This window comes from Crotalus tigris, unplaced genomic scaffold, assembly GCF_016545835.1.
Source record: "Crotalus tigris isolate CLP2741 ecotype Arizona unplaced genomic scaffold, ASM1654583v1 scf7180000020464.425836, whole genome shotgun sequence".
In the NCBI taxonomy this organism is placed as follows: Eukaryota; Metazoa; Chordata; class Lepidosauria; order Squamata; family Viperidae; genus Crotalus; species Crotalus tigris.
Genome location: NW_024098032.1, coordinates 381838 through 405295, shown reverse-complemented (window position 1 = coordinate 405295; position 23458 = coordinate 381838). Strand labels below are relative to the sequence as shown.

Below are 23458 nucleotides of genomic sequence, written 5' to 3'. Positions count from 1 at the left end.
CCCTTAATTCAACTCTCAGTTAGACTTGGCAAAAGTCTCCAGGTATGACTTGGTTAAATTGATGTCTTTATTGCACAGAAGAATGGAACCTCAAACATGACACTGGATTATTCATCTTACTATAAAAAAAATTCTTATAAACATATACTCTAGGTTATAACATTCCTGATTTTCTAAATTGACTGGTCACTTGATGGCTTGGGAGGTGATGTGATGGTATGTGGAAAAGACTTTGGGAGGCTGAGTAAAGAGATGCTAACTGATGAACAGATAAGAGACAGCCTAGCCCACAGCTGGATAGTTGGTAGAGCAAGAAAATCAGAAGAGACCCTCCTTAGTTTCTCAGGCTATAAAGGAGACAGAGAGAGAAATGTACTTTCTGAATTGTAAGATTAAGTCAATGTAATTTTATATAAAATAGAATTGGGTAATTTGATTATGTTATGTTAGAGAATTTTAATTTCTCTATTGGTGAAAAATAAATCAGAAGCTCTCACAGTTGACTGCATTTAGCTGATTCAAATAACTTTATATTTATATAAAAATATTTACAATACCATTCTTCTTTACAGCAACATAGTTTGATGAAGACTTCTTACAGAGACAGACCAGAGACAAAACCAGAGACTGGAAAATCCAGTTCCTAACTCAAAACTCTTTTTCACAGACTCAGTAGCACTTTCTTCACATTGGCTGACTGAGTTACCACATGACTCTTCCTGCTCATGAATATTCCAACACTCCTCCCTTCATGACAGGAAGAGACATCAGACCTATTGACTTAACACATTTTCCATAGTGAACATTATCCAATGGTTTAGTCATCATGTCTGCCAAATTATCCTCAGAAGAACAATGATGTAAACTAATCAATTTTCCTTTTACAGCTTCCCTGACATTACAATACTTAATGTCTACATGTTTACTTCTATTCTTCACCCTGTCACCAGTTGCCATTTTTATACAGGCAGCGTTGTCTTCAAATACCTTTACAGATTCTTTTACATTAATATTTAAATCTTGCAACAACTGTACATACCATGTTACTTCAGAACACAATTCAGATAAAGCAATAAACTCTGCTTCCGCTGTTGAAATAGCAACAGTTGTTTGTTTTCTGTACTTCCATCCAATCAGAGTCCCTCCAAACAATATTATAATCCCAGAATTTGATTTCCTTGTGTTTATGTCATTTGCATAGTCACTATCGACATAACACTTTAATTTCAATTCCTCAGTAATCTGTATTTGAAGATCCAAATTTATAGTTCCCTTTAAATATCTGAGAACCCTTTTTACAGCCATCCAATGTAACTTTGTAGGTGCAACAGTAAAACGACTCAAAATGCTTACTGCGCAAGCTGTCTGGTCTGGACCACTGTGATAGATATAACAAACTCCCTATTGCTAAGTGATATATCTCTTGATCACAGGTTTCACCTTTGTCTGCACTTAAACTATTATAAAAATCTGCACTCATGGGTGTGGGAGCAGTATTGCAATCCTTCATATTATATTTCTCCAATAACTGCTCAATTTTTCTCCTTTGACTGAGAATATAACCACCTTTTTCATTTTTCTGTATCTCTACACCTGCTTTTACTTTCCGGAGAACTAGGGAGGGTCCCACGTTATTCCACCCCTATCATGCCTTCAGACTCAGATTTTGTTTATCAGACTGTTGACTGATAAACAATTAAGATTATTCCCACTTGGTGCTAAATGTGTTACTATGGCCATTTCCATATGTTGCTTGCTGACTTCTTCCATGGTGATGTGGGAATGATAGAAAGATATTACAGCACTTTGATAGGTGAGAGAGGTCCCATCATTGGATAACTGTCTTTGTAAGAATAGGAAATGAACTTATAGCTGATTAGCTTGGCTTCTCATAATGTACTCAAGTTCTATGACCTCAGTGGACTATAGGATTAGTTCATCTCATGCATATGGAAAGGACTCATCACCATTACCACCATCACTGTCTATTGATCAACTGGTTGAGGACCTTGCGATACTTTGTTCGTGTAATAGTCCTAGAAATAATTTCTTGGATCTGTTGTTGCTATAATATAAATCATCCCCAAAGTGCCAATCCTGTAAAGGAAGCTTTCCTAGGATATAGAAAAAGTATTATTTTTATCCTTTGTTAAAAATACATATGTAAACACATTCTAATTATAATAGATGTTTCTGCATTTTGAATCAGTAGATTTGAATAATGTGAAGTGCTAAAAATGAAACAAATTCTTGAGGAACTTGTAATGGATTTTCTGGATGCCAATGCCAAAAAATTGGCATATTTAGAATGCCAATATTTTGTCTTCTTTTCCTGCCATAATGATGCTCAAATGGCTATCTAAATATAATGAGAACATCCATATTAATCATGTGGAATATTTGTGATGTGTTATATATCTCAGTAATGGGGGGAAATAGTACTTTGCTTGCCTTCAACCAATAAACATTCTGATTCTAAGCAACAGAAGCAGCATATCGTACAAAGCTGTTACCTACCGAACAATTGAATATAGGGTTCGCTTCTAAATAAACACAAGCCTAAAACATAATTGCATAATTTAAAATCACAAAGACTGTGGAGTTTCATTTGTTTCAGAAATAAAGTATACATACATTCCAGCTGTGATGAAATGCCAACAGATCTTGGCAGCTCCAAAGAGGGTAGCAAGATAGTTAAAGGGAAGGAATGGGACCATAAGAGATTCTGGAATCCAGGGGAGGAATAAACATGAGAACTGAAATTCAAAATAATTCCACCTGAATTACACTAGATATAAGTTGTATGGATGATTGCTTTGGTAGGTTTTCAAGATTCTGTTACATTAACCTACTAGCAATAAAGATATTTCTAGAGATTTAAGTAGCTCATGTTCCCCAGGTTTTTCAGCCTTGGAAGTCTTGACATTATGGAAAGGTCAAGAGCTATCTATAATAAATTGTTTCTGTCTTATTTTCAATCTCATAATTATTCTTCATTACGGAGAGTTAGCAGATCTTTTGTTATTTTGTTAGCTCTTATTGTCTGCTCCTATGGTTCTGCTTAAAATAATCCATTCCCAACTAGAGGGAAGACAGCCACAAGATTACTGGTCAACAGTAAGGAATATTGATATTCATGCTTTCTGGTATAAAAATAAGATGAGAGGAGAGCAGAGCAGAGCAGAGCAGAGGAGATAACCTTTATTGCCATTTTTTTTACTGTGGGCACAACGGCACACATCAAAAATGAAATTTAGTTGCCCACTCTCAAAGTGAAACATATACATGACACACACCTAAACATACTATGTACAACATATGTATAGACCCACACCCCTACATATACACAGAGTTGTTAGATAAGCTTCAAGTTAGACTCTGATTGAGCAGGTCTAAGTGAGTCACCTTGGGCAGTCTTGTGATGTTATTTGGGCTAAGTTTAATTCTGTTACTTCTGATAAAGCGAACAAGTTCCTCCAAACTGTAAGTTCAGCCACCCATCTGCTAAAGGCTGCCCAGGAGGTGACTTCTGGGTTGGTCTATAGTGTCTATGAAGATTCTCAGTCATCCAGGTCATGGTTGTCTCAAAGATGCTTTTTGAAAAAGCAACTGATCTATGTTTTTTTTTCTTGAAGAAGATATTTTGCTTCTCTTCCAAGAAGCTTCATTGATTCTGACTGGATGGGGGCAGGGGGAGATGGAAGGATTAGTTCTGACATCTATATGATAGTATTGAGGAGGGAGCAGTTCCTGAAGCATTGAATGTTTGGAAACAATTGTTTTTGCACTAAATATAATGCAGGGACTTTGTCAATAATTTCTGCAAATGTTCTCGTGGAGAAAATATAACTCATCAAGGTTCTGTATATATAAAAGAAAAGTTGGTTTGCTTCTAAGTTCTGCTGATCTTCATACAGCAAGCTTGATGTGTGTTTTACCACACACAAACTGTGTTTTGTTTGAGATGGACAACAATAGTGTAGTCATCATTGTATAAAAGATGGATTTGGAATATCTAAAATGAAAGTTCGAGGTTTTGATTGTCAGCCTGAGTACATCTTTTTCATGTATAATTATAGAATGCCCATATGCCAAACTCTTTGTGTTCCTTTATGAATAATGAAATGGTTGTTGTCTCTGCTAGCAATTCTTCCAACTGATATCTTTAATCTTTTCTGGATTTATAGGGCTTGATGCTTAAATGTTGACAAGATGTGCAATAGAGATTTTACTGATATAACTGCAAGAGTAATTCTTACAGAACCTTTCAGTGAAATGTTCTACACGCAGTGAGTCTAATAGGAATAATAGGATTATAGTGTCGGTTATTTGCAGATTGAGTCCATTGGCACTTGTTTCAGGATGTGCACATTTAAAAAAAAATATTGATATGCCAAATCCCAAATCATCCTTATGAAATATGTGTTCTGTAAATAATTAATGTTATTCAAATTAATGCAATTTGTTCTGATTCTGTTTTTTTTTAAGCATCAGTAAGCTTGGTCAAGTGCATGTGCACATATACCCGCACTCAGAAGAACTAAGCAAAACCAACTATTTACTCCAGACTTTCTAGACTGAAAGAGTACAATAAATAGATGGATCACTCTTCATTAATTCCATGCTAATATATTTTCTGCACATTTATTTAGTTTATTTAACATATGGCATCTACGGTCATTGATATACAACACTAATAAAACACATTATACATAAAACACAAATATAAGTTTAGAGTGTGTGAATAAAACAATAAACAAGATAAAATATTAAATTAGGGTAAAACGGCCACAATATAGCTCCATAGAATCACAATAAGATAGAAGTTATAACTCGATATCTAAGGAAGCTAACCATCTAACTGCTTCTGGTGTGACATTTGCTGTACAGTCAACTTATTAGAATAAAATTTATGTATACAGTAACACATTATGCATACAGTAACACATTATGAGGGTTGAACAAAAAGTAACATCTCTAACATTGTAAGCCATTAACAGAGAGCAGTAGAGATACATCAAAAGTTCATATATCTTCCTTATTATCTGTTATTTCATCTCAGTTGGTAGGAAGAAAAAGTTACTGTAAGGACCCACCCCAATTTGCAACTTAAGAAGACAGAACTCTTGGAATAATTCTTCCAACAGGCACCCTTTCTTAAGAGAAAATGGTTGCAGGCATTCAAGACAGGACTTGGGGTCCAAGCTCTCCCATTCAAGGTTTTAAGGGGTTCCCCAATAGCCCCACCCAATCACCCCCTTCTTCCAGCGACAGTCTCAGGCATTACACTCCCACCCCCTTTTCCTTACTGCCGGCTGGATGGAGACTTCAGAGAAAACTACATGAAAGGTAATAGCCCCATTGTTATGATTAGTCCTTTTGGTGATATCCACATCCACTCCCTTTGAAGTGTACTGAAGGAAGTGAGGGCCATAAAGTTCCTTTGTTTACCCCCTTCCCTTCATCATATGACAGAATCCAGAGAAGGCAGAAATGGGGTTTTCTATAATTGATAACTAGATATGAAATATAATTGGATTCTGACATCCTGCCCCCTCAAAAATAAGACAGATCCACCTGAAAGAAAACAAAACAGGTATAAAAGTTAATCAGGCTTGTTAGGATACTCTGTGTGAAACTTCTTTAATAGCTTTGGGGCTCTGACATGACGTTTATGGACCCACTTGTTTTGTGAGGCAGGGAGGTGTTTCCAGGCAACTAGGTACTGAGTCGCTCCGTGATATCTCCTAGAGTCAAGGATTTCCTTTATTTCGAAATGTTGTTCGCCCTCCACCATGATTGGAGGTGGTGGTGGGGGGATTTTTGGCTGTAAAGGTGACTGACGCTCTCTTTTCAGCAAGCTGCAATGAAAAATTGGGTGTATTTGCCTGAGATTTTTTGGTAATTCTAATTCTACTGTTACTGGGTTTATGATTCTTTTAATTGGAAAAGGCCCTATATGTTTTGGTCCAAGCTTTTTACAGGGCTGTAGGGACTTTAGGTATTTTGGAGATAAGTACACCATTTCTCCTATAATGAATGGTGTAGGCTCAACCCTTTTTTTATTGGCTTGTGCTTTGTATGCCTAGCTAGCTTCATCTAGTGCTTTTCTAACTATTGGCCAGGTGTTTTGTAATTGTTCCATCCATTCTTTCAGTTATGGGATTGTTGGTTCGTTTGGGGTTAATTCTGGCATGGGGTTGAAACTTTGACCATTGGCTATTTGAAAAGGAGTGTAACCTGTGCTGGAGTGGACTGCATTATTGTAGGCAACTTCTGCAAAAGGGAGTAAGTCCATCCAATCACTCTGCTAGAAATTAAGAAAACATCTCAAATATTGTTCAAGTACTGAGTTCATTTTTTCACCCCCCCCCCATTCCCTTGTGGATGATGGCTAGATGTCAGTCCCTGAGTGGTTCCTAACAGGGATAAGAATTCCTTCCAAAATGCAGACATAAATTGCATTCCTGTATCAGAGATGATGTGTTGGGGTGCCCCATGCAATCTGTAAATGTGCTGGACGAAAAGTTTCGCTAAGGCTTTTGCGGTGGGAATCTTTTGGCAAGGGATAAAGTGCACCTGTTTGGAAAACAAGTCTGTGACCATCCAGACAACAGTATTCCCATTGCTTTCTGGCAATTCCACTATAAAATCCATGGCTATTTCCCTCCAGGGGGCTGAAAGATTTACCACTGTTTGTAATAGTCCTGGCGATTTCCCTTGCAACCTCTTTGCAGTTGCACATTTTGGGCAGCTGGCCACATAGCTTTTTATGTCCTTTTTTATGGATGGCCACCAAAATTGCCGTTTAATTAAGTGTAAAGTTTTTACAAATCCAAAATGCCCTGCTGATTTTGTGTCATGGCAAAGCTGCATGCATGTGACTCTTTGGGTTGTTGGTATATATAACTTTTCCCCTACCCAAGGCAACCAGTCTCTCATTGTGCACACATTTTTGTTTTTCTGGAACCATTCATCTGTTTCCAAACTTTTCTGGAATTCAATTCCAGTTTGGCTGTCCAGTTGTGGTTTTAATTTAGCTTGGGTTCTGGTGGTTACTGGTGCTACCAGTTGTGATTCTGCCATCATTGGTTTAGAGTCTGTGGCTCGCGTGCTGTTATATTGGGGCATGCGAGATAATGCATCTGCCAGGAAGTTCTTTCTCACCGGTAAATGTTTGAGCTTAAATTGGAACTAGTGAAAATGCTGGGACCAGCGCTTTCAGGGCTTCCAAATTTTTGTGATCAGTCCACACCTGGAAGGGGATTTTGTTGCCTTCCAGAAACTGTCGCCACATGAGTAATGACCAACGTATCCCGTATGCCTCTTTCTCCCATATGGGCCAGCGCTGTTCTGTTTCCGTGAGTTTCTTGGATGTATACGCACAAGGTTGCAATACCCCTTCATCGTTTTCTTGAAATAGAACAGCCCCCACTGCCACATCACTTGCATCCACCTGTATTACGAAGGGCTTATCCATGCCTGGGTGCCTCAGTACTGGTTCAGCAGTACTGAGGGGTAGGGCAGTGCACTAATAAGTCAGTGAGGGGCAGGGCTATCTGGACAAATGATGGGATGAATTGGTAGCAAAAGTTTGCAAAGCCCAGGAAACTTTGTAGTTGCTTTCTTGTGCGGGGTGGTGCCCAATCTAATACTGCTCTGACCTTCCCCATTTCAATGCCCTGGGGGGGGTATCAATAACCTAGATAGTCTATCCTTTCCTGGTGGAATTCGCATTTTGAGAGTTTGGCATATAGGTGGGCGGCTCGCAGTTTCTTTAAAACCGCTCTGACAAGGTTGACATGTTCCTCTTTTGTTTCGGTGAAGATAAGAATGTCGTCCAAGTAAACAAGGACCCCCTTAAACAGGTGCTCCCTTAGAATGTCATTGATTAATTGCATACAGACTGCAGGGCCCCCTTGTAATCCAAATGGCAAGACTTTGAATTGATAGCACCCCATGGGGCAGTTAAATGCAGTCTTCCATTTGTCCCCTTCCTTAATTCTCATGCGATAGTAAGCTTCCCTTAGGTCTAGTTTAGAAAAATTTTTCCCTTTCGAGAGGTGTGACAGCATGTCTTTCATGAGGGGCAGAGAGTATAGGTTGCTTTCACTGATTGTATTCAGGGCCCTATAATCCACGCATAAGCGTAACGAAGGACAGTTACGTTGCTATTTTTCATGAAATGGAAACTACTACTCATCACTGCACTTTAAACAACATGGTATGGTTGAATTTTTGAATGCAAAAGGAATACCTCCAATTAAAATCGATAGCCAAATGCAGGCCATTTATGGTGATGATGAATGTGTTTCTTTGACTATAGAGTGTCCCTGGGTCAAAAAGAAATGTAAAGATGGTGAATTAGGAAGAGCTGATTTGTGTGGATGACCTGTGACAGCAATTAAAGCGCTTCAGACAAGCAAGTTTGATGAACTTAATTAAGGACAGTTGATGGATTATTCAAAGAGAAATTGACATCAAACTTGGCAAAAACATGTCAGTGCAAAACAGGAAGGCTTGTTCAAGATGGGATTCCTCACATGTTGATGACGGACAAGAAAGCATCAAAAATTGGCATTTGCAGCAACTGTTGTCCCATTGCAACAGCCAATGACACATGGCTCATTAGTATAACCCAGAAAAGAAGCATTGTCCATGGAATATCATCACAAAGCTTTGCCAGTTCAAAAAAGAAAATAAAAATCCAGGCTTTGACAGGAAAAGACTCAGTTCTGGGCATATAAATGATGCTGTTTACATGGAATTCTTTGAATCTGGCATTATTGTCAACACAGATCATTTTATTCCAGCATTCAAAACTTTCAAACAATAGTTGATTCCGAAGCAGAACATGACAACACTCGATCCCACAGCATATAAGTACCGAAGGTGCAAATTGCAAAATGGAATTCACTGGCCTACTCCGTACAGTCAAATCTTGATTCCATGCAACTTCTACCTTTTCCCCAAATTCATAGAATACTCTGCGAGCATATATGTGTTAGATTCAAATGAAGAGGTGGCAAGGGCAGTCAGTATCTCATTAAAGAGCCGTTTTGCAGAGTTTTTTTGTGACAGCTTTGAGAATTTGCTATGAAGACAATGGTCAAATAGAAAAAAAAAACTTGAGTCCAGGGCAGAAATGTGAACTGAGAAAGCATCTCAACATCACTCTTCCTAGCTCTCATGAAGATGAATGAAGCAGGGGAGAACCACATTCAAACTGGCAGGACTTGGGTACTGTAACTTTATAATAAAAGTAGTATTAGCATTCATAAATCTTTCTTAAAGTGACCTACTTTAAACGGCTGACAGGTGAAGACATTGCTTTTTATTCAGTCCTAGCAGATATTCTAAGTAAACTGTATGTTCATGGTAAGAAATTCTAACTGAAATTCCAAGGACTAGACTATTTCTGCAATGTTTTTGCAAACTAAAATGCAGTAGCCACATTACATTCAAGTCAGTTGATCCTGTAAACATCTGAACCACTTAAGGATTGAAAGAATCCTTTGCACATCAGGTTTATGGCTACTTACCTCCTGCTGAATCCAGTGATAATCCATAAGACTTAGAATAGCAGAAGACATACAGAGAGACAAAGGAATTTCATTTTTTTCTAACATCCCATAGGTTCAAAACATATTTTTTGATTGTGATAGTGAAGAAACTCTTCAGTTAATCTGGATTTGGAGATGAGAACAAAGGGTTCATTGCCAGGAAGAACAGCTTCTTTCATTTATGATTTAAAAATTGCACTTCTGAAATATTTTTTTTCTTATTAGTCCAAAATGGCAAATTCCATCCACTTTGAAACATCATTTAAAATATTTCCATACTGTTGTTCCTTTGATCTTGAATGGATGCAGATTAATGGGTAAATGTATATGAGGTTATAGGTATCACACAATGATATAGTTGGGACATTCCTGAAGCACATTTTGGTGTCTTAATAAAGAAGCTGCATTGTTGCTGCCCTGCATGCATATAATATCCTTTTCCCCTTCAAATATATGTTCTAAACTAGCAAGCTTCACAGGAACCAAAATAAATTCCAAGACAATAACTTCTACTCTAATCATTTTTGACCATTTCAAAAAAGATGAGATCAAGTAAAGCAATGTTTGTATGCATATGACAGTAACTGTAAAATATAGCTATTCGTTTTTAAATATAGCTGCTTAGCTGTGGAGCTACAGATTTGTCTATCTGTTCACTGCATAGAGAATCATTGTAAAATCCCAAACTGCAAAGTCTTCTCTGATCTCTGTGGTTATAGGTCAAGAATATATAGATCTTCACTTTTTGTAAAAGGCTTCACTTTTTGTAAAGGATTCCATCGTTCCATTATAGTAGCAGTTCAAATGTTTTGCAGTCCTTTTTGTTCTATGAAAGTCTTTCTGGCTCTCCTTCACTCGGATAATCAAATTTTAATCTTAGTAACATGTTACTAACATGATAGTTCCACTTATTATCCAGATATCTCTGGCACCAAACATTCAATCTATCTACCCAAAGATTATGAACTGCATCTGCTATAGGACATTGTCCTACCCTTTTGCATTTTGCAAGCTGTTAAGTCCTCAGCGAAATGGCAATGACGCGAGAAGCAGTTGTAGTTCTCAGGAACCTCTTTATTTCTGTTCAGCATACTGGTTACAAGACGCCGACAACGCCCAAGTCTCCCTGCCCCCTTTATAGGCGATCCCCGGACCAAACTGTAACATTTGGCGCGCCTGCACCTTGCACATGCGCGCGAGTGCTGGCGACAGCCAGTCTGGTCCCGGGCAGCTTGCACCTGCTCGGGACCGTTGCAATGCCCCGAGCCTGCCTTCACAGGTTCAGGACATAACACCCCTTCCCCCCCGGCTAAGACTATAATCATACAATAATAATATGCAACCCAATATGAGTGTGATACCCATACTAGCTTTCGTACCAGCTATCTCTTTTGCTTCTATTGTTCCCCAGTGTTCCATTTGTTTTTTCTACATGTACAGGAATACTCTCTGTTAACTCTGTTTTGCCAGTAAGGTTACAAAATCTTCTAAATACTTAGGAGATCTTTTAGCTCTCTGTGACCTCCTGATTTCTGGGTACCTTCCAAGTACCCCTTGACTGAGGGGTGCTGTATGCTTGTTCCCCTTGCTTGGCCCTGGTGATTCCCAAGGACTGTGCTCCAATGCCTGGCCAGCTTGCTTGCCCACCGGGCTCATCAGGCCAGGGCTTCTTTCTCTGTTTGACCTGGTTGTCCTGCCTGGTTGCAGGCTCTCTGGCCCTCCTAAGTGACTGCCACTGTTGGGCAACTCTGTAGAACCTCCCAGGTCTGTCCTAGACCTATCAAGAGGCTGTCTTTCCTCATGTTCCTGTTCTGTAACCGGGTTTACTAGGGTTTCAGTACTGTCCCAAAACTCAGTTGCCCCCTGAGTGATGCCAGAGGTGTTGTAGTCGGGATTCGGTTCCTCGACCACCTCCCTATGTGCTTGCCCCCTTCTAGGAGCAGTGGCAGTGTTGGGCCAACTAGACGGAATGTGTGCCAGCTCTCTTGCAGGGTGTGGGTTGTTTGGATGCTCCCGGATATCCTCCCTGGCTGGAGTACTGAATGATGCTGGTGTGTAGTGATTATGCCCCCGGGGTGACTCCCTGACTGGAGTAGGCACTGGTGTCTAAGTTCTAGTTGGACTCCATGAATTCCTGTTTGGAGCACTCGCGGAATTTTGGAATGAGCTGTCTGTGGTTCCCTCGTTAATGATAGGCTGCAGCCCACACCCTTCCCTTTGCCCATAGGGGTCCCCCTCCCCCCCTGGAAAAGAACCAGGAGTCTCAGTGGGAAGGTCCCGTCTTGTGCGTAGCTGATCGATGTGTCATCACAGGACACGACTGTCGTCCAGGGAAACCTCGTAGGACAAAGGACCTGTGACCCTGGACACAGTGGCAGGGACCCATAAATGACCAGGCCCATAATTACGAGTCCAAACCAGGGCACCCACTAGCAGTTGTCTAGGTGCCCTGGGGTGTGTGATTGTAGAAGGTAGTCTGTCCGGGTGCAACCGGTCAAGCTTGGTAGTCAGTTTGCACCCCCAACGAAGTTCAGCTGGGCTCCTCCCAGTAGAAGTGGAAGGTGTAGTGCGATAAGAAAGGAGGAAGTCAGCCAACCTGTGATGCCAGTCTCCATAGGTTAGTTTCTTCAAAGCATCCTTGATGATGCGAACCATGCGTTCAGCCATACCGTTGGTGGACGGGTGGAAAGGCGCAGAGGTGGCATGACGAATCATGTTGGCCTGTAAGAAAGCTTGGAATTCGGAAGAAGTGAATTGAGGGCCATTGTCAGATACGAGGACATCAGGAAGCCCGTGAGCAGCAAAAATCCCCCTCAGTACTTGAATAGTCTTTGCAGTGGTGGTGGAAGAGACAGGTACAAACTCAAGCCATTTTGAATGGCTATCAACCAAGACCAAGAAGAATTGACCCTGAAAGGGCCCAGCGTAGTCAATGTGCACCCTAGACCATGGAGACTGTGTTTCCTCCCATGTACAGGAGCTTGGGGCATTTCAGGGCGTGAGCGTTGACAAAGGTGGCATGCATGCACCTTAGCTTCAATGTCTTTGTCTAACCCAGGCCACCACAAATGGCTGCGTGCAAGCGCCTTCATACGTACAATGCCAGGATGACCCTCGTGGAGGGAACCTAAGACCCTAGTCCTCATTGAGGTAGGAATGACAATTCTGCTCCCCCAAAGCAGACAACCCTGGAAAGTGGATAACTCATTCCTTTTTTTACCAGAAACTCTGAAACTCAGTGCCTGGACAGCTCTCTGGCCATCCAGATAGAACCCAAGATAGGACACGAGAAAGTGTGAGATCTGTGGCTGATTCAGCAGCCACATCCCTGGCATCTAAAGGGGACTCAGGCAAGGCCTGAATGGAGAGGATATTGATTGTTGGTGCAGGGTCAGCCTCTACTACTGGCAGGGGTAATCTACTGAGGCCATCAGCATGGCCCATTTCTTTCCCAGGTTTGTGAACTAAAGAAAAATCATAGGCAGACAGAAAGATAGACCATCTCAGCATTCTGGGGGAGATGATTTGGGGGGTTTGTTTATGTGTGGTAAACAGCCCCAACAAAGGCTTATGGTCAGTGAAGACCGTGAAATGCCTGCCATATAGGAAATCATGGAATTTTTTGATTCCAGCAACAAAGCTAAAGCCTCCCTGTCAATTTGAGCATAATTTCGCTCTGCAGAAGACAAGGTCCTGGAGTAATATGCAACAGGAACCTGAGTTCCATCTGGTCTGAGATGGCTTAGTACGGCTCCCACCCCATAAGGAGAAGCATCACAAGCGATGCACACAGGAAGGGGTTCATTGAAATGTGCAAGCACACTGTTAGAAGTGAGTAAGGCTTAACCTCATTGAAACTTGCTTCATGTTTTTGTGACCACTGCCACACTGCCTGTTTGTCCAGGAGCCTATGAAGAGGTTTGGCTACACTAGCCTTGTTTGGAAAGAAGGAGTTGTAAAAGTTCAAAAGGCCCAGGAAGGCCTGTAGTTCGGCCTTGGACTTTGGCCTAGGAGCATGCATAATAGCTTTTAATTTGGACTCAGCAGGGTGAATCCCAGTAGCATCAATTTTGAATCCCATAAAATCTGTAGAAGGCACCCCAATTTTACATTTGTCCTTCTTGAGTTTGAGGCCCGTTTCCCTGAACCTCAGCAGGACAGCCCTTAATCTCTCAGCTAAGTTGTGTGTGGAGTCTCCAGCAATTAAGACATCATCAAAATAGGGGCAAACCCCTGGTATACCCCGTAGTGTGTTTTCCATTATGCTTTGGAAAATTCCAGGAGCAACATTTGCTCCAAATTGTAACCTCTTTACCTTGAATGCCCCTCTGTGGGTCACAATGGTTTGAGCTACAGCAGCAGTATCATCAACAGGCAACTGTTAATACGCCTGAGCTAGGTCAAGCTTTGCAAAAACACGCCCCCCCCTTGAGGGAGGCCAGAATATGACTGACCACGGGGACAGGATAGGCATGTTGCTGCAATGCCTTATTCAGAGTGCATTTGTAATCTGCACAGATGCGAATGTCCCCATTTGCCTTAAGAGGCGTGACAATGGAGGTCTCCCAAGGACTGGAGTCAACAGGTTCTAAGACTCCTTGCTGAATCAATTTGTCCAATTCGGTGTCAATTTTACCTTTCAAAGCAAAAGGAACCCTTCTTGCTTTAATTCTAATAGGGGTGACAGTGGGGTCTAGTTTTAATGACACAGGGGGTCCTTTGTACGTGCCCAGCTGTGGGCTGAAAACATCTGCAAATTCTTTGCAGACTTCCTGTAGGTCTACTGTTTGCAAGCTATTGAGCCCTGTGACGTGTATTCCCAAGGCCTCAAACCAATCGAGTCCTATGAGACTCGTTCGCTCACCCCCTACTACTATTACATCTAATGGACCTTCAAAATCCTTGTACTGCACGTTAAGGGTGGCCTCCCCCTTAACACACACTCTGGAGTTTTGAAAGTCTGTTAACACAATGTTGGAAGGCCTCAGTTTGGCCTGAAATCCGCTGCCAGAACAAATCTTCCTGAACATGTGCATGGAAATGATTGAAAGTGCAGACCCCGTATCCAGTTCCATAGCCAATGGAACCCCTTGTAACTTCACTTTAAGTGACAGCTTTTTCTTAATGGGCTTGTGTGTGCCTGTCCTATAAAAGCTTCTTCGCGAAGCACAGAAACCCACCCTGTTTTGGCTGGGGACCCTGGTACCTTTCAGGCACAATTCTTCTCGAGGTTGTACCTTCTGATGGCCCAAACACACAGCTGCAATGTGGCCCTGTTTTCCGCATGCTCTACAGATAGCGGAGTGAAATCTGCAGTCGGTCCTCTTGTGACGACCTCCACAACCGAGGCACTTGGGGACAGCTGAAGAGCTTTCCTTCTGCTTCCCTTCTTTTGTGGGGTAGAGACGGTCTACTTCATCGTCAGGATCCTCCTCTGGGTTCCTTTGGACTCCTTCCTGGTGCACGGACACAGCTTCTGGAGTACTTCTGATCGGCCTCATGTTCTTGATGGCGCCACCTGCTGCCTCTTCTGCAGTAACCTCTCTCAAGGCATCTTGGAATGATAAGTCTTCTTTAGCGAAAAGTCTCTGCTGCAATTCTCTATGTCTCAGTCCGCATACAAATCTGTCTCTTAGCCGTTCTTCTAGATCTTTGAACTCGCAGTGTTTAGTGGCTTTTCTCAGCGCAGCAACGTACTCTTTGGCTGATTCTCCAGGCCGCTGATCCCTCTGTTCGAAGGTGTGGCACCAAGCGATGATGGACAACTTGGGCTGGAAGTGTTCCTTTAGTAGTTTTTTGAGATCTGTGTAGTTAACAGATTCTAGAGGTGCAGGTGCTGCTATGTTTTCAGCGATCTCGAATGCGTCTTGACCGCAAACGCACAGCAGGGTGGCAGCTTTTAAACTATCTTCTCTTACTTGATTGACTTTAAGATAGTTTTCTACCCTGGCTACGTAGGACTCCCATCTTTCCAGATGCGAGACGTCAAATTCTGAAAGTCTTCCAACTTTTGCCATTTTTGTAGTACAGGAAGGGTCTATCAGCCAGCTTACCCCCGATTTTTGCTGAATTGGCGGGCAGCTGCTGAGTTTAACGCCGTTTCCTACTGCTCAGGACTCTAGGGTAAGCTTACAACTTGTCTGCAGTCGTTGTAAGGCATCCCACCTTCGTCGCCAGTGTTAAGTCCTCAGCGAAATGGCAATGACGCGAGAAGCAGTTGTAGTTCTCAGGAACCTCTTTATTTCTGTTCAGCATACTGGTTACAAGACGCCAACAATGCCCAAGTCTCCCTGCCCCTTTTATAGGCGATCCCCGGGCCAAACTGTAACATTTGGCGCGCCTGCACCTTGCGCATGCGCGCGAGTGCTGGTGACAGCCAGTCTGGTCCCGGGCAGCTTGCACCTGCCCGGGACCATTGCAATGCCCCGAGCCTTCCTTCACAGGCTCAGGACATAACACAAGCAATTTTGCAGTTGTCTGAATTCTGTCTTCTGGTAGGACATATCAAGCCATCCTGTTCCTACTCAGACTTGTGCAATATTTAGCATTGTTGGCCATCTGCTGTGATTGACATCCTAATAAGACTCTTATACACGCTTTGGAGCTTCTAGGTCCCAGGCTTTTGTATTACGATACATTGGAGCACCAATGAGATGATTTGTTTGGATTTCCATTTTATTGTTTATCAGTTTGTGATTTGGGCTTTCTTTTGTTGTTGTTGTTGTTGATTAGATTTTGTTTAATTTTCTGTAAGTTCCTAAGAGTTACTTTAGTTTAGTTGGGCAGCCATACAAATGTTTTAAATAAATTTGTTTCTCATCACTGCTGCCTTTGATTACACTTTGAAAATATAATCTCAATGAAGAACAATCATGACTGGACACAAATGGAGATTTAAAGCAAAAGGGCTGGTATGATATTGGCAAGATGTTAATGGACCCATTAAGGCATAACACCTATATATGGCACCAAGATTTCCTATCGTTTCTGTCATGTGTTGGATATTGATTTATGTCTTTGTATTGCTGGTTCTACCCTTCTGAACCCACCTTTTATTTATAGCCAGTTCCTTTTGTTTAATTCTAATTAATAGGAAGCTCATTATTCCATTCTTTGTCATTTTAAGATTTTGCTATGTTCTCTCTAGCAACAAAGTGTTAGGGCAGATAATAACAATGTAGAAAGGCAAAATTAGGCTTCAGATATAGAAGATAAAGATAACATTTTGTCTCAACTTATCTATGCCTTTTTAATGAGTTCTTTTGAATTCAGAGTTTAAGTTATTCAAGTACAGTATTTAGAAATGTACAGCAATCCAATCTTTTCAGAGTGGTTCTTCAAAATGGAGCCGAGATGTACAACATTTCATCAGACATTATTTAGGAGAATGCTAAATTTGAGAACATGAAAATGATATTACTTTTTTTATTACATTTAGAAGGCTGGTCAATTCTACAATGACCCAAAGTAGAGGACAGTAGAAAAAATTAATTAAATTAAAATACAAATATCTGGAAGGGTATTTCTCAACCTTGGCAACTTTAAGCTGTGTGGACTACAATTTCAACAATGCAGTCCGGGGAATTCTGGAAGTTGAAGTCCACACAGCTTAAAGTTGCCAAAGTTATGAAATACTGATCTGGAAGAAGAACATGTTACACCTGCAAGACTCAAATTGTGGGAAAGTGCCCTGTTTTAAGAGTTCTCTTAAATATGAACAAGGCAGGAACCAGTCATGGGGCAGATGTTGCAACAGGGAAAGGAAACTTCCTAGGTCCCATCAGATGACATTGCTTAATGATGGGACTTGAGATAGGCCAAGTCTATGTGCTCATATATGTCAGACGAAACCACAGAAGATTAAGTCATTATATAAATCCAAACAGTCCTTTAGTTACCAGGTTTTAGATAACTAGGCTTAAGGGTTGGGTGTCATATTCATGCCCCACTAAATATTTGTTGAGGACAAGACTTTACAACATAGTTCATCTTGTTGTCCTGCGGCCAGTGAATCAGCCCCAGGTCATTAGTTGTTCTATAGCCAGAATCTCCGCTGCAGACTTGCCATCATATGCAATGACTAAGCCATGAGAGGGATGAAATCTACAGATACTCCTCAGTCTTCTGAGAATTCAGTCTGCTGAATTCATGTCAAGAATGCCTCCTGTAGCTTTGCTTGTACTGCAACCTGTGCACTGTCCCTACTTACTCCTGCAACACAGCGAACCTGTTTTCTGAACATAGCAGACAATCTAAATTGGGAAACAGGAACCAAATGGCAAACTGTCATTACCAAGGCCTAGTTCATAAATCATTTTTGTTCCTTTTCAACGGCTCCCATTATGAGCAGTAAATCATACTAGTTCCAAACTGGTGTATGTAATATACTTAATCCTGAAATATCTAAATGGAATGTTTTAACCCCATAACTCTCCAAAATGCACCCAAGAATGTTGACCATAAGTGAAAAAATGCACCTATAGATTTTTTTTTTCAGCCAGTGAATAGCAAACTCTGGGTAGATGTTCTATCTTGTCAGCAGAGTTTCTTTGCATCGATGTAGGATTCTTCCACCACATGCTGAATTGCTTTTAATTGCTCTTTGAGTGGTTTCTAGAATGCTCTTGAACTCTAACATTTAACTCTAACACAAAGAAGAGGGGATCAGCCTATTCTCAAAAGCAGGACAAGAAGCAATGGATGGAAATTAGTCAAGGAGAGAACCAATCTAGAGCTAAGGAGAAAATTCCCAACAGTTAAAACAATCAGTGGAGTGGCTTGCCTTCAGAAGTTGTGGATGCCCAAACACTGGAGGTTTTTTTAAAAAATAGATTGGATAACCATTTATCAAAAATAATATAGGGTCTCCTACTTGAGGAGGGGGTTGGTCCTGCTCAACTCTGTTATATTGTTATGCCTACTAAATCCCACAAAAACTCTATTGTTTAATATTTGAACTCTGAAACAAAAACCTAGTTAAAACGTTATATATAAATGTTTTCTTAAGTAAAGGAATTAATTTTGATTTTTTCCCCTCTAATATGTTGGTTCTTTATCATTAGAACCAAAAACATCTTCAGGGAAAAAATGGTATGAATACAAAATGAAGGGGAAAGTTCAATCTTTAACAAATTTGAAGCAAGATTTGCCAGGTAGTAGATATTTCGATTTAATAAAAATGTTATGAGTATATTAATGGTGTTTTAATGGTATGTGTGATTCTGAAGTCTCAAAGCAGAAACACTCCATTATGTGATAGCTGAAGTTTAAAGTTTTATATGCTATTTTATGTGTTGATATTTTTGTTCAAGTCTCACTCACTCACTCACTCTCTTTATTTTTTTAACCTTTTGATCTATTGTCTGTTCTCCATGTGCAATCTCCTGATAATTGTGTTCTTAAGAAAATGTCACCAAGAACAACTGAAGTGAAAGCTAGAAATTATGAAGATGTGAATTTACAGATAATTAATTTTTATATGCATGGGGCTGCATAAAGAATAAAAAGGCTAATTAAAGGAAATTGGCACTAATGTTAATGTGGAAAGCCATGAAGCTTAGAGGATGGGTTGGTTGTCTTTTTCTCTTAGCAGATGGGCAAATATTTCCATAATATAAAATGCTTTCAGCTGGTGAAGAGCCTGGGCTATAGTTTGGCCTCATCCATGATATTTTTCCCCCTAATCAGGATAGATTTACATCAGCATTACTATAGAAGTGTATTTATGAATAGAAGCAAAAAATAGAAGCAAAAAATAGAAGCATCATGAGAATAAGCACTTTGAAATTATAATCATTTCAGTAGGGGAAATACCAAGGGGAAACAAATCTATCACTCCCCCATTTATCTCCTTGCCCCTTATCTTTTATTGAGGGTACCTTAATTTTCCACAAAAAAAACTTTGAGAATTCAGAGGTCTTCAGAGAGAACTCCACCTTCCTGTTCTATTGACTAAAGCAAGACTTGATTGTTATGTTTGTTCATAGATCTTGTCAGGGCTTTTTTTCTCATAGAACGCCCAGAATGGAGTTCCGGCACCTTTTTTGGATGGAATCTTGTACGGTAGGCAAGGCGGGTTGTATGACATATGTGAGTTCCGGCACCTTTTTTTTTTTTTTTTTTTAGAAAAAAAGCACTGGATCTTGTATTTGTTTCTAATGCTGAATTCAGTCCTAGCATGCTAGAAACATTGTAGTCAACTAGGTAATCAGAACCAAAGGCAAACCAATCAACCAAAAAAAAAAAAGAAGAAGAACATATAACTTATGTACATATGTACATATATCTGACATTGCTTTTACATCCCTAGTAAAGAGATGTAAAGGCAAAATTCACAGATGTAAACAGGGGAGCTCTGTATGTGGAATTGGGGCTGTGGAAACAAGGCCTGACACTGAAAGGAATGGAAGTGGGAGTTTTTCGCAGACTTTGAACATTTATGTTCTATGTAATCAAAATCATGAATGAAGACTGAAAGCCTTCTTTAACTCCAGTGTTTATGCATTGCAGGTTGCTGAAGTTCCATATATATAATATTTCTATCATTCCTCATTTTTTTTCCCTACCTTCCATATTGTCAGTGATAACCAAATACTAGTGGTAGAACAGTTTTCAAAATTCTAGAGTCTCAAAGCAATTGTAGACTAAATTACAAGAAGCAATTAGTCATTTTAGACAAAAGAAAAACAATATTTTTAGATTATCATCCTATACCTATATAACATTATATACATTCTCTATATAGGATTTATTTCCGGTTAAGTCTTTTATTTCAGCTCTAACAGTGAACGATATGTAAAATAGTAAAAACAGAGAATAAATTGTACATTTAAAAATCTATTTTCAAAAGTTGGTACATTGCATTTTGGACTAGAGGTTATAATCCACAAGCTTCAGAATATCAAGAAAATCTTCATATAATAAGAACTCCTCCTTACTCTATGTTACCATTCTGGAATCAAGAATTTTTCATACTTAGAAGTTTGGGCATGTCTATGTATACAGTATTTATATATACATAATTTATTTCTTAAGAGTTATCTCCAATGAAGCTAGTATGTGGATTACACTCCTGCCTATAGATTTTCCCAGAACAACCACCATGTAATATTCCCAGGACTTACCAGATATCAGTATCTATTTGCAATTTTTCACTTATTAAAATTGAATTATTCCACAGGATATTTTTAATATAATGAAGTGCCTCAAAAGTCTTTTCTGAAGAAATAACACTTAAGGGAAATCAGAAGACGAGAAACAGAAGGGAAAATGAATGTGTTCTGTTATTTTGATTTAATTTTACACAGAGACAAACATACACAGAGAGAGAGAGAGAGAGAGAGAATGAGAAAGATGACAGAGATACACATAGTATGTGTGTGTGTTTGTGTGTGTGTGTGTGTGAGATTAACCAACCATGTAAAAGTTTTGAAATATAGATAAATCATTATTATGAAATTATCTTACTGCTGATTTTCATCAAAAAGATTTTTCAACTTTATCAAATTGCCAATTTTCATGGCAACAATTATAATTTTAATTGCCAGGCTATTGTACAAATTGATCATTAATGGTTTTGAAAAAAAATTGTGTTATTATATTATTGTCACAGCATTTAAAGCTCATAGTTTGATATAGGTATGATTAATTTCGAAATTCATGCAGTTTAAATTGTGTTTGCAATAATTGCTAAATACACATTTATGAATCACATTAAAGGAAATTGTCCCTATATGGCTATGAAACATTAACCACAGAAAAGGGAAAAGATAATTATAGATTTTCCTTCCATTGTTCTTTTATGTATTGATGTAAATTACTTGGAATCATTATAAAAAGTAACTGTAAGGACCCACCCCACTTTGCATCTTAAGAAGACAGAACTCTTGGAATAATTCTTCCAACAGGCATCCTTTATTAAGAGAAAATGGTTGCAGGCATTCTAGACAGGACTTGGGGTCCAAGCTCTCCCATTCAAGGTTTTAAGGGGTTCCCCAGTAGCCCCACCCAATCATCCCTTTCTTCCAGCGACAGTCTCAGGCATTACACTCCCACCCCCTTTTCCTTACTGCTGGCTGGATGGAGACTTCAGAGAAAACTACATGAAAGGTAATAGCCCCATTGTTATGGTTAGTCCTTTTGGTGATACACACATCCAGTTCCTTTGAAGTGTACCGAAGGAAGTGAGGGCCATAAAGCCCCTTTGTTCACCCCCTGTGTCCGTTTAAACTCCAGACTGCCTGTCTGCAGAATTGTAAGTTTATGTTTTGGGTGGGAATAACAGCTTTAATTCCATTGGCCGCCTATGGCGGTCCGTATAAATAGAAGTTAAGCGGCTTCTGTGTTAACCAATAAACGTGTTGTTATTTTCACCTTCACCTCGTCAATGCCTCAAAATCCGAGTACCTAACAGTTCTAAACATAGATAGATTAGCAGAGCTCTGCCAGTGTAACACCTTTCTTCCCTCAATTTGATTTTTTATTTATTCAGTCTTAATAAGAATGGACAAAATCACTTGTATCTTTAATCTATCATAAAAGTAATACTGTGAACAGATCAGATGGAATATCTAAAGATTTTAAGTCAGTAGTGAGACAGTAGAGGCAAGAATGGGTGAATTAGTTCCTTTCCACTCCACAATCTATCTGCTTTTAGTTTATTATTTTCCTGACTTTGAGTGTCCTTTGGCTGTTGAAGGTAGGTAGGTAGGTAGGTAGGTAGGTAGGTAGGTAGGTAGGTAGGAAGGAAGGAAGGAAGGAAAGAAGGAAGGAAGGAAGGACATTGCAGCATGTATATGTATATTCTTGTTGTAATACATTTTTGTGCTTGGAGGACAGAACTATATATAGTCTCACAATGCTGTGAAAAGGCAGAATAGGGTGATGGCTAGATGTCAGTCCCTAAGTGGTCCCTAAGAGGGATAAAAATTCCTTCCAAAATGCAGACGTAAATTGCACTCCCCTACCAGAGATGATGCGCTGGGGTGCCCCGTGCAATCTGTAAATGTGCTGGACGAAAAGTTTTGCTAAGGCTTTTGCAGGGGATAAAGTGCACCTGTTTGGAAAACAAGTCCGTGACCATCCAGACAACAGTATTCCCATTGCTTTCTGGCAATTCCACATAAAATCCATGGCTATTTCCCTCCAGGGGGCTGAGGCATTTGCCACTGTTTGTAATAGTCCTGGCGATTTTTCTTGCAGCCTCTTTGCAGTAGCACATTTTGGGCAGCTGGCTACATAACTTTCTATGTCCTTTTTTTATTGATGGCCACCAAAATTGCTGTTTAATTAAATGTAATGTTTTTAGAAATCCAAAATGCCCTGCTGATTTTGTGTCATGGCAAAGCTGCATGAAAGTTGGGTTGTTGGTATATATATATATATAACTTTTCCCCTATCCAAGGCAACCCATCTCTCATTGTGCACACATTTTTGTTTTTCTGGAACCATTCATCTGTTTCCAAACTTTTCCGGAATTCAATTCCAGTTTGGCTGTCCAGTTGTGGTTTTAATTTAGCTTGGGTTCTGATAGTTACTGGTGCTGCCAGTTGTGATTCTGCCATCATTGGTTTAGAGTCTGTTTCTTGCGTGCTGTTATATTGCAAGATAATGCATCTGCCAGGAAGTTCTTTCTCTCTGGTAAATGTTTGAGCTTAAATTGGAACTGGTGAAAATGCTGGGACCAGCGGGCTTGTTTGGGATTGAGTTTCCTGGGTGCTTTCAGGGCTTCCAAATTTTTGTGATCAGTCCACACCTGGAAGGGGATTTTGTTGCCTTCCAGGAACTGTCGCCACGTGAGTAATACCCAACGTATCCCGTATGCTTCCTTCTCCCATACGGGCCATCGCTGTTCTGTTTCCATGAGTTTCTTCGATGTATATGCACAGGGTTGCAAT

At 40.0% G+C, this 23458-nt stretch overlaps 1 protein-coding gene across 1 annotated transcript in view; it reads left to right on the top strand.

The window, feature by feature from the left end:
• Positions 1 to 23458, top strand: part of PCDH15 (protocadherin related 15) — a gene marked incomplete at its 5' end in the record, with an annotated part of 401689 nt that overhangs the window by 7849 nt on the left and 370382 nt on the right. The gene's annotated exons all lie outside the window — the stretch shown is intronic.